We start from the raw sequence: 10,933 nt of genomic DNA on the forward strand, positions 1-10,933 counted from the left end.
TCAACCCATTAAGAAAACACAAAATAGCGTTAGTGACTATTGGAAACTACCAGGAACCAACAGAAACATAAATAAGATTTATAGGATTTCTGTTTATCTACAGACGGTGAATGAGTATTCCAGATCTATCACCACAACTGTGAACAATTCTGACTTCGTATGTTTCTCCAGAACAGTGCATTTCATACCGAGCCACTCATCTTAACCATTTCATTTTGCAGCAGATTAGAAAAATGGGTGGAATTGCCCTTGAAATAATTGTAAACATTGTAACAGGACTGTGCAAATGTGTCATGATACTGTGTAGTTTACGGCAGTAATAACCAGCGAGTGTCATTACGCAGTAAAGGCTAAATAAAGTACACAAGTCGCTGCAGGTGGAGAAAAACGAACCTTCTGTGTTTAGATTGATGAGGTAAGAACAGCTCAGCCTGAAAGAGGCAGGAAGGAAGGACCTGTGAAAGCATTCACTTCTCCATGGAGGCAGAGGGAACCTGCAGCTCATTGTGCTCATGATGACAGAGCTTGGCCAGCACTCTCCTCTCAACCACCATGTCCACTGGGTCCAGTCTGAGCCCCAGCAATGAGCCAGCCTTCCTGATGGCCTGGGTCTGTTAGTGTCTTTTGAACTGATACTGCTGCCCCGCACACAGCAGCATAAAAGATGGTATTTGACACTGCTGACTTCCACACTGAAGGGCATCATCAGGACCTTCTTGAACCGCCCTCCCCAGCTTTTCATTCAGGTGAACAAGGAGCTCTTTGTAGGTCTTTTCCACACTCTCAACCTGGATGATAACAGAGGTCAGAGAAGACTAGACATCTTTGTGTGCTATAATGGACCAAAACCTGCAACCTGAGTTAAAGGGGAATGCATAATTCAATCACTTATAGAAATTAGATTTAGATTTATTTATCTTTATTGTGGTGGTGATAAGAATCTGGGGTCACGTTTTCTACAAGGCAAATATAGCTATTTAACTCAACAACAGGGACTTGAACACAAACTTGTTGAGGGTTCCTAAGTTATCCAGAACCATCAGCCAACTGTCTCTGCACACAGAGGAAATAGACCTCCACATTTAACCCATCCATGCAGTGAAACACAGGCATGCCCATTAGCAAACACACACACTAGGGGCCTGTGAGCACACCTGCCCGGAACGGTGGGCTGCCCCGGGAGCAGTTGGAGGTTCGGATGTGTGTCTATATGCTCAGGAACACTAACAGTGAGGGGGTAATCTAGGTCAAGCTTGAGTGGGCTAATACAAACTGACACGCATGAAAAATCAGCAACCTGTGACTTCCTGCTCTGAAACTCGAGCACATTTCATGTCTTACCACACCCTCACAACAACAGATGTCCCTTCACCCTACAATGTCAATCTCGCAAATAAGAAAAAAGGTCTTTTTATCAGCAAATCGGTGGCTGAAGCGCACCACTAACCTGACTTGAAGGAACATGTTGAGGTTGTGAATCTCTTAGCGAATATGCTGATGGTAATATACACTATAACTAGAACACAGTGAGAATATTCAGAAAATGAATATAGATTGGAAAGTATGGAGGGGAAAATCTTTCTATAGCGACTACAGCCCCTGTGTTTCAACTCATACTTCACTTTGTACCTCATTAGTGCCTGTAATTTTGTAGGAAAATAACATCTCAAAAGCAATTTGTACTTAAAATGCAATGTTTTGAGCAAAAATGACATCACCACATGATACCTCATGTAATAGAGTTAGACCTAGATTACCAGTCAGCTAAGATCATCAGGCTAAAGCTGCATATCACAAATGATCTATTGCAAATAACATCACAGGAACACAGGTTGTTGCAGGACTAAGGCATCGAAGCAAAGAAGATTCATGACGCCATCTAAATGTATTTCTGGTAATGCAGTCACATGGTTTTGGAGAAAGGGAGGGAAGCTCATTCCCCCTTTATGCAGACAACAGATTAAAGGCCCTTTTGCATCAGTGGGAAACTCTATGTCCCTGAACTCTAGTGAATGGTAACCACCTCCTTCATGATTACAGCAACCTTGTGGCCATTTTTGTGATTGCAAAGTCTTGTGAGCATTTTGAGCCCAACACAAATGAGAAAAAAACATTTTTGTTTTGGGGTTTGTTCAGCCAGCCGCCAGGTCTGTCTGCTGCTGTTGCCCAAGGTGACGGTAGGAATGAAATCAATGACGCACACAGGAACTGTACTACTTTTTACCTCAGCACAGGCATGCGCTATCTTGCTTTGCCTTATATATGATCCAGACTGCAGCAGCCTTAAAGTGAATCATAACACATTTTCTTTGCAAACCTCGATGTATTTCCGAGTGAAACATGGTATTGGGGAGTGTTTTCTCTCGATGATTGGTGGGAGCTGAAGGAGAAACATCACATTAGTGTTTAATAGGATTTTTCTGCTGGTGCATGGCCTTACTAAGTCATGGCCACGACTTAATCATCTCATTCCCATGCCCTCTGTGTGGCCTGTTATGGATTTTTGTAGGATCTGGTATTGTTCGCTAAGACTGACTTTAGAGACCCGCTACCACTTTATATAAGAGGAATTAATAGACATTCAGACAAGCACAAAACATTGCCCAGGATTTGTTCCTAGAGTTTCTTTCCATTCTATCCTTTCTCAACACATACAGTAAGGCTGACATCAGACATAGGCTGCCACTCCTGCAAACTGGCCTTATCACATGACTTATGTTTCTTCTCGTCTTCACTCCCGTCCTGAAGAGGCAGATGAAAGACTTACCTGAGGAAGTGACACAGTGTGCAAACCTCAAATGCTGCTTCTCTACCTAAAAATAACTCCCACATTTTTTCTGTGTAACTTAATCTATGTATGCCACATGTGCACCTTATGGTTGATTATCTCAGAAAATTATCTGGCATCAAGACGTTAACAGCAGATCATTTACATCCTGTCTGTTGCAAAGTGAATTCTCCATCCTGTTCCTCAATCCGTTCCCAACCAATGTGTGAAACGGGCAACAATGTTTAGGTGGAACTTGTCAAATTGACATCCACATGAACGTCTGGACCCAGAGTTTCCTAGCAGAACATTGACCAGAGTCTCGCACTCTCTCCACCAGCTTGTCTTCTTCATACAGCGCATCCTGGTTCCATCACTTCTCCAGGTCAACAGTGCACATGGACCTGGCCGTCCAGGCCATACATGAAAAATGGGGCTTATCAAACCAAGCAACATTCTTCCATTGCTCAGAGGTCCAGCTCTGACACTCATGTGCCTATTGTATGTGCTTTCAGCAGTGGACCAGGAGCATCCTACAAGCCTTATTGTTTCTGAGGTGCTCTGACCCAGTCATCTGGCCGTAATAATTTGGCCATTGTCAAAATCACTAAGGTCTTCTCACCTGTGCATTTCCCCCACATCCAACATGTTAACTGTTTGCTATATATCCGAGGCCTTGACATGCACTGTTACAAGATAATCATCAGTGTTTGCTTCATCTGTAAGTGGTCATAATGCTTTGGCAGATCGGTGTATGTATGTACAATTAGTTTTTTCAGAATTGGTGCCTTTTTTCCAGAGGTATATATGAGTGTAGTGTACTAGTGCAGTGAAGGGGAGTGGAGTTTTCACATGGATTCCAGAAAACTTAAGGGAAAGCAAAAGTAACCTATACTGCATGTACAGTCATATCTACACAATGAAATGTGGGTGGTGTTGTGCAATTTGTAGAGCACAAAGCTACAGTACACAAGATCATAAAATCAAGTCTTTGTTTACCTAGTGCACTGAGTAAAGACTAATCAGGACAGAAATAATTTAAACTCACAAATGAAAAGTACAGTGCCAGATGGTATAAAAAATTGGGGTAAAATTTTTCTTTATATTTATGACAGACTATTGAACCGTCTAGTAAAATATAAAGTCACCTGCTATTCTAATGCTGAAGAATCAGCTAAGCTGAGTAATCCGTCCGTTTGTTCATTTCACCACAGTTATGCCGTTAGGGACACTGTTACACATTTCTTTAAACCGCTAGATCATCTCAATGCTCCGTTAGACAGTGAAGGCACTGTTACCACATAACTCCTGTCTCTTGAAAACATGGGTGCTAGAAAGTTTTGCAGCTTGGTTTCAGTTCATGCATAGAGGATTCTGATAAAAATCTTTCACCTTTCAACATGCCTTGTACCATATTTCAGCTTTTTTATTGCTGGAGCTTTGTGCATAATATGTATTGTGCATTTCACACAATTGTAATAAAAGTATTTGGAAGAAGTAGAAATAGAAATCTAGCCAATCATCACAAGACTGTAAAGGAACATATGATGCCAATGTTTAAGCAATGTATGAAGACAAGACAGTGTTGTCCCATGTGTACAAGGTGTTTATGTTCATTTAATGAAGTATGTGAACACTGTTAAAGTTTCGAAATGTACATTTTACTCTCCAAACCATTCTGTCCATACATGAAAACGGTTTTATATTCATTGTTTTTGAGATGTAATGAAAGCCAGCCCAGTGGCCTTGTTCAAGTTGAAGAGCGTCTCGACTTGGTTGTTGGCAAGGATAACCTATTAGGAGTCAAGAAGGAAGCCGTCAAGCTGGACAGTTTACCAGCAGCATGCGGGTTATATTTTCATGAATGAAATAAAAATATAACCACAAAGACGACACATTTTAATAGGCTACATGATGTATTCCACACAGTTTGTGTCTACGTTGTTGTTGGCAGAACTTTAGGTAATGAGGACTACACTCTGATGTCATCAAGCGGCCTTTCAGCTCATGTAGTTGGGTGATGAGCAACTGCACCACCTTGCTCTTGACAAATCACGGTGGTATGGGGTATAGTATGGGGAGCCCAATGCTGATCCTGGAGATCTACCACCCTGGGGAGTTCAGATCCAGATTCAGATGTCTCTGAAGACCTTCATTACCTTGATCAGGTGTGTAAGATTAGGGGTGAAGCTAGTAGATCTAAAGGAACCCCTTGTATAAGTCATTAACAAAAAAAAAAAATCTTTCTGCCATTCTTTTGTATTATGTCAGCAGTAGCCTGCTACTGCAGTCAGTATGGCGATGTTTGAAAAGAAGGGATGTGTATATGAAAAAAAGGTGTCAGATGCCAACTATGTAGTTGTATGAATGTGCTTGCAGGCTTCAGGCAAGAGACTGAATATGAGCAATGTTCTATTGTGCATTATCATGAGGTTACAGGGCAGACATAAGGCAGACAGGCTTCTCTGAGTATGTATGAGGGTATGGCAGAGATGGTAACTGAGCATATGAATGTTGACAACATACCAGCAAAGCGGAACAGCCACAAAAAGCTGAAACTGGGCCCATTGTGCAACTTTGAGTGTGAGGCAGCATATCTTAACGTTGGGCATGTGTACGAGGTGAAGGAAGAAGGAAACAGACCCAGAGCGATACAGAAAAGTAAACAGAAAATCGCTGAAGGTTATTCTGTACATGTCGTGACAATATATATGCCTTTCAGTGACATCTGACTGGATGCCTGGAGAGAGAGTGTAATTGTGTGAGTGACTGAGCCGTTTGGCCAGCTGCCAAGTGTGTACTCACAGTAGTCGGGACCTTTAACACGAGAACAAATAGAAAAAGACCATTGCTTAACAGATCTTGAACACACCAGGCATGTCTGCAGGACCGAGACCTATTGTAAAATTCTAATCTTCAGAACCAAAAAGAACGAATACAGCAGTTGAGTCACAAGGCTGTGCAAGTCAGAGACTACCCTTTATTTATTCAACTTTCAGTCAAAATAGCCATTAAGAATAATTTAAAGCTCAAGGAAAAAAGCAGAAAACGTAGTTAACAGAAAATTATAGAGCAGCCTCAACAACAAATGTAATATCAAGACTGTAGCTATGTAGTGTGTCCACTCTTTGCCTTTCTTATGGCATCCGTCATTTCTGGGAGACTTTCAGTTTTTCAAAGAAATCTGCAGAGATACTCTTCCACACCTTCAAAATTCAGTGTTAGATTGGTGTATTTTCTGCTTCTTACGATCCAAATAATCCCAAACACATTCGGTGATGTTGAGGTCTGGATTCTGGGGCGGTCAGTCCATTGTTTTGAGAACACAAGCAACTTGCTTGTTTGATTTTCTTCCTTTTTGTCTATTTGCTTTTCTCACTAACGGCTTCTTGACAGTGACACATCGTTTGAGACTCCTAGTGCTGAGTTGTCTTCTCAAAGTGGAAGGTTGGACAGAAGCACTTGTGGATTTTTTTCAGCTATAAAGCAAGAGTGGAGCTTGATTTTCTCTTGTCTTTCAAAAATGGAAGCTGTAAATACCGTTTGATTGATAGTGACATTTTAGCCATTGGAGTGTACATGATAATCACAGAAGGCTGCAGTACAAGTCTGAAAGTAGGAAATAATAATTGTCCCCCTCATATAATTTTTCAGTTTGTAGTTGGTTCTAAATTTTGCCTACAATTGTTGGCCATTTTATCCAAAACACCTGCCATACAGGTGCACTTTGTGGGTCTACTGACTGCAGCCCATTTGTAGTTGCACAATTTATCAGTCCCTATAATTTGGTTTGTCAGCCATTCTCAATATAACGGTGACATCAACATTTAGTGTTTGGCGCTGGTATGTATCAGACAAATATGGCCATTTCCCACCATTAGTCTCCTCTCAACACGCAATGCTACCAAGTTTGGACAGTGAAGGCTAGCATGAGCTTCCACCATTTTACTCGAGGCACTACTGTGTCTTTTCAAACTACTGCTAACACAGCGTCTTTGGGCAACTCAACATGCTTGGTGGTCAAAAATCAACTGCCAGCTCTGTTACTATAGCCAACAGACATCCAAGTTGGCCAGCATTCCTTTAAATTCCACCCTGAGCAAGTCCCGCGATTTTAAGTCCACCAACTACGCTCTCTCTGCAACTAGGCTCTTTTTAAACTCCTGCTGGGTTGAGAATAGTCCAGCCCCCCAGACTCCTTGGGGTTGAAACTGACCACTGATGAAGGGTTAGGACAGGAGTACAGACCTCAAGCCCTATAGCTGGTCCTGGATTTTGTAATCACTGGCAGTAAATAGAACTGTTGATATATATTGATGGGCCCCATCTAGTGTTATACCAGACTCCTTCATGAGCTGGCTGTGCAGAGAGGTGGGTCCGCAGGAAAAAAATTGCAAAATTCAGAAATAGAAACTGGATTCAACTTCTGGAGTTGAATGCCTCAAATACCTCCATGCTAGAGGATGACTAACACATTATTCATGGAGCTGAATTCTCTAATTAAACGTGTCTAGTAAAGCCTATAAATGTATATTGTGTAATTAAAATTGTACTTGTACACTCGTTCCAGTGCAACACTCATTAACATGGCAGTGTCACTGCTGTGTCGAGAATGGTTCACTACCCAAAGAACACATGTGACTCAGGCCTGTGCGTATGGGTTGCAGCTATAGGCTGGAGAACCTGTTCTGCAAGCTATAGGCTTCTACAGCTCAGACAGTGTGATTCACTTGACCTGTTGCGTTGAAACAACACTGTTTTTCCATTGTCTGCCTTTACCTGCCTGACAGCCATATACATTCATCAGATAGACTGGTTACAGTGGGGCAAAAAAGTATTTAGTCAGCCACTGATTGTGCAAGTTCTCCTACTTAGAAAGATGAGAGAGGTCTGTAATTTTCATCATAGGTTCACTTCAACTATGAGATACAAAATGAGAAAAAAAATCCAGGAAATCACATTGTAGGATTTTTAAAGAATTTATTTGTAAATTATGGTGGAAAATAATTATTTGGTCACCCACAAACAAGCAAGATTTCTGGCTCTCACAGACCTGTAACTTCTTCTTTAAGAAGATCTTCTGTCCTCCTCTCATTACCTGTATTAATGGCACCTGTTTGACCTCGTTATCTGTATAAAAGACACCTGTCCACAGCCTCAAACAGTCAGACTCCAAACTCAACCATGGCCAAGACCAAAGCTGTCGAAGGACACCAGGAAGAAAATTGTAGACCTGCACCAGGCTGGGAAGAGTGAATCTACAATAGGCAAGCAGGTTGGTGTGAATAAATCAACTGTGGGAGCAATTGTAAGAAAATGGAAGACATACAAGACCATTGATAATCTCCCTCGATCTGGGGCCCTACGCAAGATCTCATCCCGTGGGGTCAAAATGATCATGAGAAAAATGAGCAAAAATCCCAGAACTACACGCAGGGACCTGATGAATGACCTGCAGAGAGCTGGGACCAAAGTAACAAAGGCTATCCTCAGTAACACACGACGCCGAGAGGGACTCAAATCCTGCAGTGCCAGGCGTGTCCCCCTGCTTAAGCCAGTACATGTCCAGGCCCGTCTGAAGTTTGCCAGAGAGCATATGGATGATCCAGAAGAGGACTGGGAGAATATCATGTGGTCAGATGAAATCAAAATAGAACTTTTTGGTAAAAACTCAACTCGTCATGTTTGGAGGAAGAAGAATGTTGAGTTGCATCCCAAGAACACCAAACCTACTGTGAAGCATGGGGGTGGAAACATCAGGCTTTGGGGCTGTTTTTCTGCAAAGGGGAGAGGACGACTGATCCGTGTTAAGGGAAGAATGAACGGGGCCATGTATCGTGAGATTTTAAGCCAAAACCTCCTTCCATCAGTGAGAGCATTGAAGATGGAACGTGGCTGGGTCTTCCAGCATGACAATGATCCCAAACACACACTCGGGCTCCGTAACAAGCATTTCAAGGTCCTGGAGTGGCCTAGCCAGTCTCCAGACCTCAACCCCATAGAAAATTTGTGGAGGGAGTTGGAAGTCCATGTTGCCCAGCGACAGCCCCAAAACATCACTGCTCTGGAGGAGAGGATCTGCAGGAGGAATGGGCCAAAATACCAGCTACAGTGTGCAAACCTGGTGAAGACTTACAGGAAAGACTTCTGTCATTGCCAACAAAGGTTATGTCACAGTATTGAGTTGAACTTTTGTTATTGACCAAATAATTTTCCACCATAATTTACAAATAAATTCTTTAAAAATCCTACAATGTGATTTCCTGGATCTTTTTTTTCTCATATTGTCTCTCATAGTTGAAGTGAACCTATGATGAAAATTACAGACCTCTCATCTTTCTAAGTAGGAGAACTTGCACAATCAGTGGCTGACTAAATACTTTTTTGCCTTACTGTACATGCTGTTCTTCTTTAGGACCGATAGGAAAAAAACATACTTAAATCAAAAGCAAACCAGGGGCAGCAACTATCATATTCATGTCTAGACTATTAGACTACTAGTACTGTGTAATACTAACATAAAATAAGCTGCTATCCAGCAATGACCCCAAGATTCATGCGCTGCTGGTATGTCTAAGCCACAAAAATTGTACACTTTGGAGATACACAAAAGTATGTGGACACCCCTCTAAATTATGCAATTCAGGTGTTTCAGTGGATAGGGCTGCCCACCGCTCCAGGCAAGTGTGCTCACTGCCCCCTTGTGTATGTGGTGTTCCACTTCATGGATGGGTTAAATGCGGAGCTGGAATTTCCCCGTTTGTGGGATTAAAAAAGTTAAACTTAACTTAAAATGTATTTGTATAGAGGGCAAAGTGATTTAGAAGGTATTGGAATAGGGTTTTTTGATGATATTCAGCATGAGGTAAAAATGTTTTCTTCAAGAAATCTCTCAAACCAATGTTTATTCACAGACTATAAGGTATGATAACCATCTAGAGCAGTGTTCATCAGCCCCCTGATGGTCCATATTCTCTATCCTTGTCGATCTCCAAACACATCTGAGCTAAGCTAATCAATAACACTGGATTGTTCATAGGCTTTTCGTAGGATTGTTCATTGTTTTCATAAAACAATAAAAACATTTGGAAAGCAAATGTTTCAGCATCCTGGACAAACTTGGCTGCTAACCATATTCAACATGACTTGTTGTAATTTGTGAGTTGTAAGTTCTTTGTTCACTTGCATAAGACATCTTTTTCCCTTTAGCTTACATGATCTGTGTCAAATCTCTTCCAGCAAACGTTTAAATTCTAAGTTTAGGACTTAAATTTGACAGTTGCAAAGTTCGATTGTAAAATGTTTAGTTTTATATGCATCCCTTGGCATTTAACTAAGGATAAACACTTCAGATGTTTTATGCAAGTGGCCACAAGTGGATCACTGACTGACTGAATGAAAAATCTTTCATTCCTTCTTTACCAAAACAATCGCTATATGAGAAATGTTCATTTTGGGTAGACTTAAGGGAGGGAAGACATTGCAGAACATTCTTAGAAAACATACCTCTAAAACCAAATGAATGGAAAAGTTAACCCAAAGGATTAAACCATGTGTTTGCTTCTTGAGCTCAGGATCAATCTGGCTGGGTTACGCTAGAATATTCGCTCATTTTATTGCTGTGGATTACTTAGCTGCTCTGTTTCTTGTGATGAGCCAGTCTTCATCCCACAAATTTACACATTTGCCCCCTTTGCCCAAATACAACCCATCAGCTGAACATATTTGCTGTAAAGTTTGTTTCTTTAGTTTTGCAGTGGAGCGTATAAAATATGGAAGCGTATAAAATTAATCATAAGACCAAATAAATCCCAGACTCCAGAATGGCTGCTCCCTTGTTAGCAGTGGGATGTACTTCTGTCCATTTGGTGACATTTTACTGAAGGGCAGTGTTCATAAGGCTACACGGCATCTATATGAGCCTTTCACGACAACTGACATAACCATGCATAGACATTTATACTCATTCCAACAAGCATTAGTTGTCACAATAATAACGAAGGCGATAACGAAATCACAATCAGAACTGACTAAACTTTATCAGAACTGATACTTGCCTTTATAAATGTTTATATAGGTTTACGTCAGTCATGAAAGGCTTGGGTAGGCGTCATGTAGCCTTACAAGTGCTGCCCTTCAATAAAGTGTTCCATTTTATGTCAGTGT

The sequence above is a fragment of the Pygocentrus nattereri genome, chromosome 29, assembly GCF_015220715.1.
Source record: "Pygocentrus nattereri isolate fPygNat1 chromosome 29, fPygNat1.pri, whole genome shotgun sequence".
Taxonomy (NCBI): Eukaryota; Metazoa; Chordata; class Actinopteri; order Characiformes; family Serrasalmidae; genus Pygocentrus; species Pygocentrus nattereri.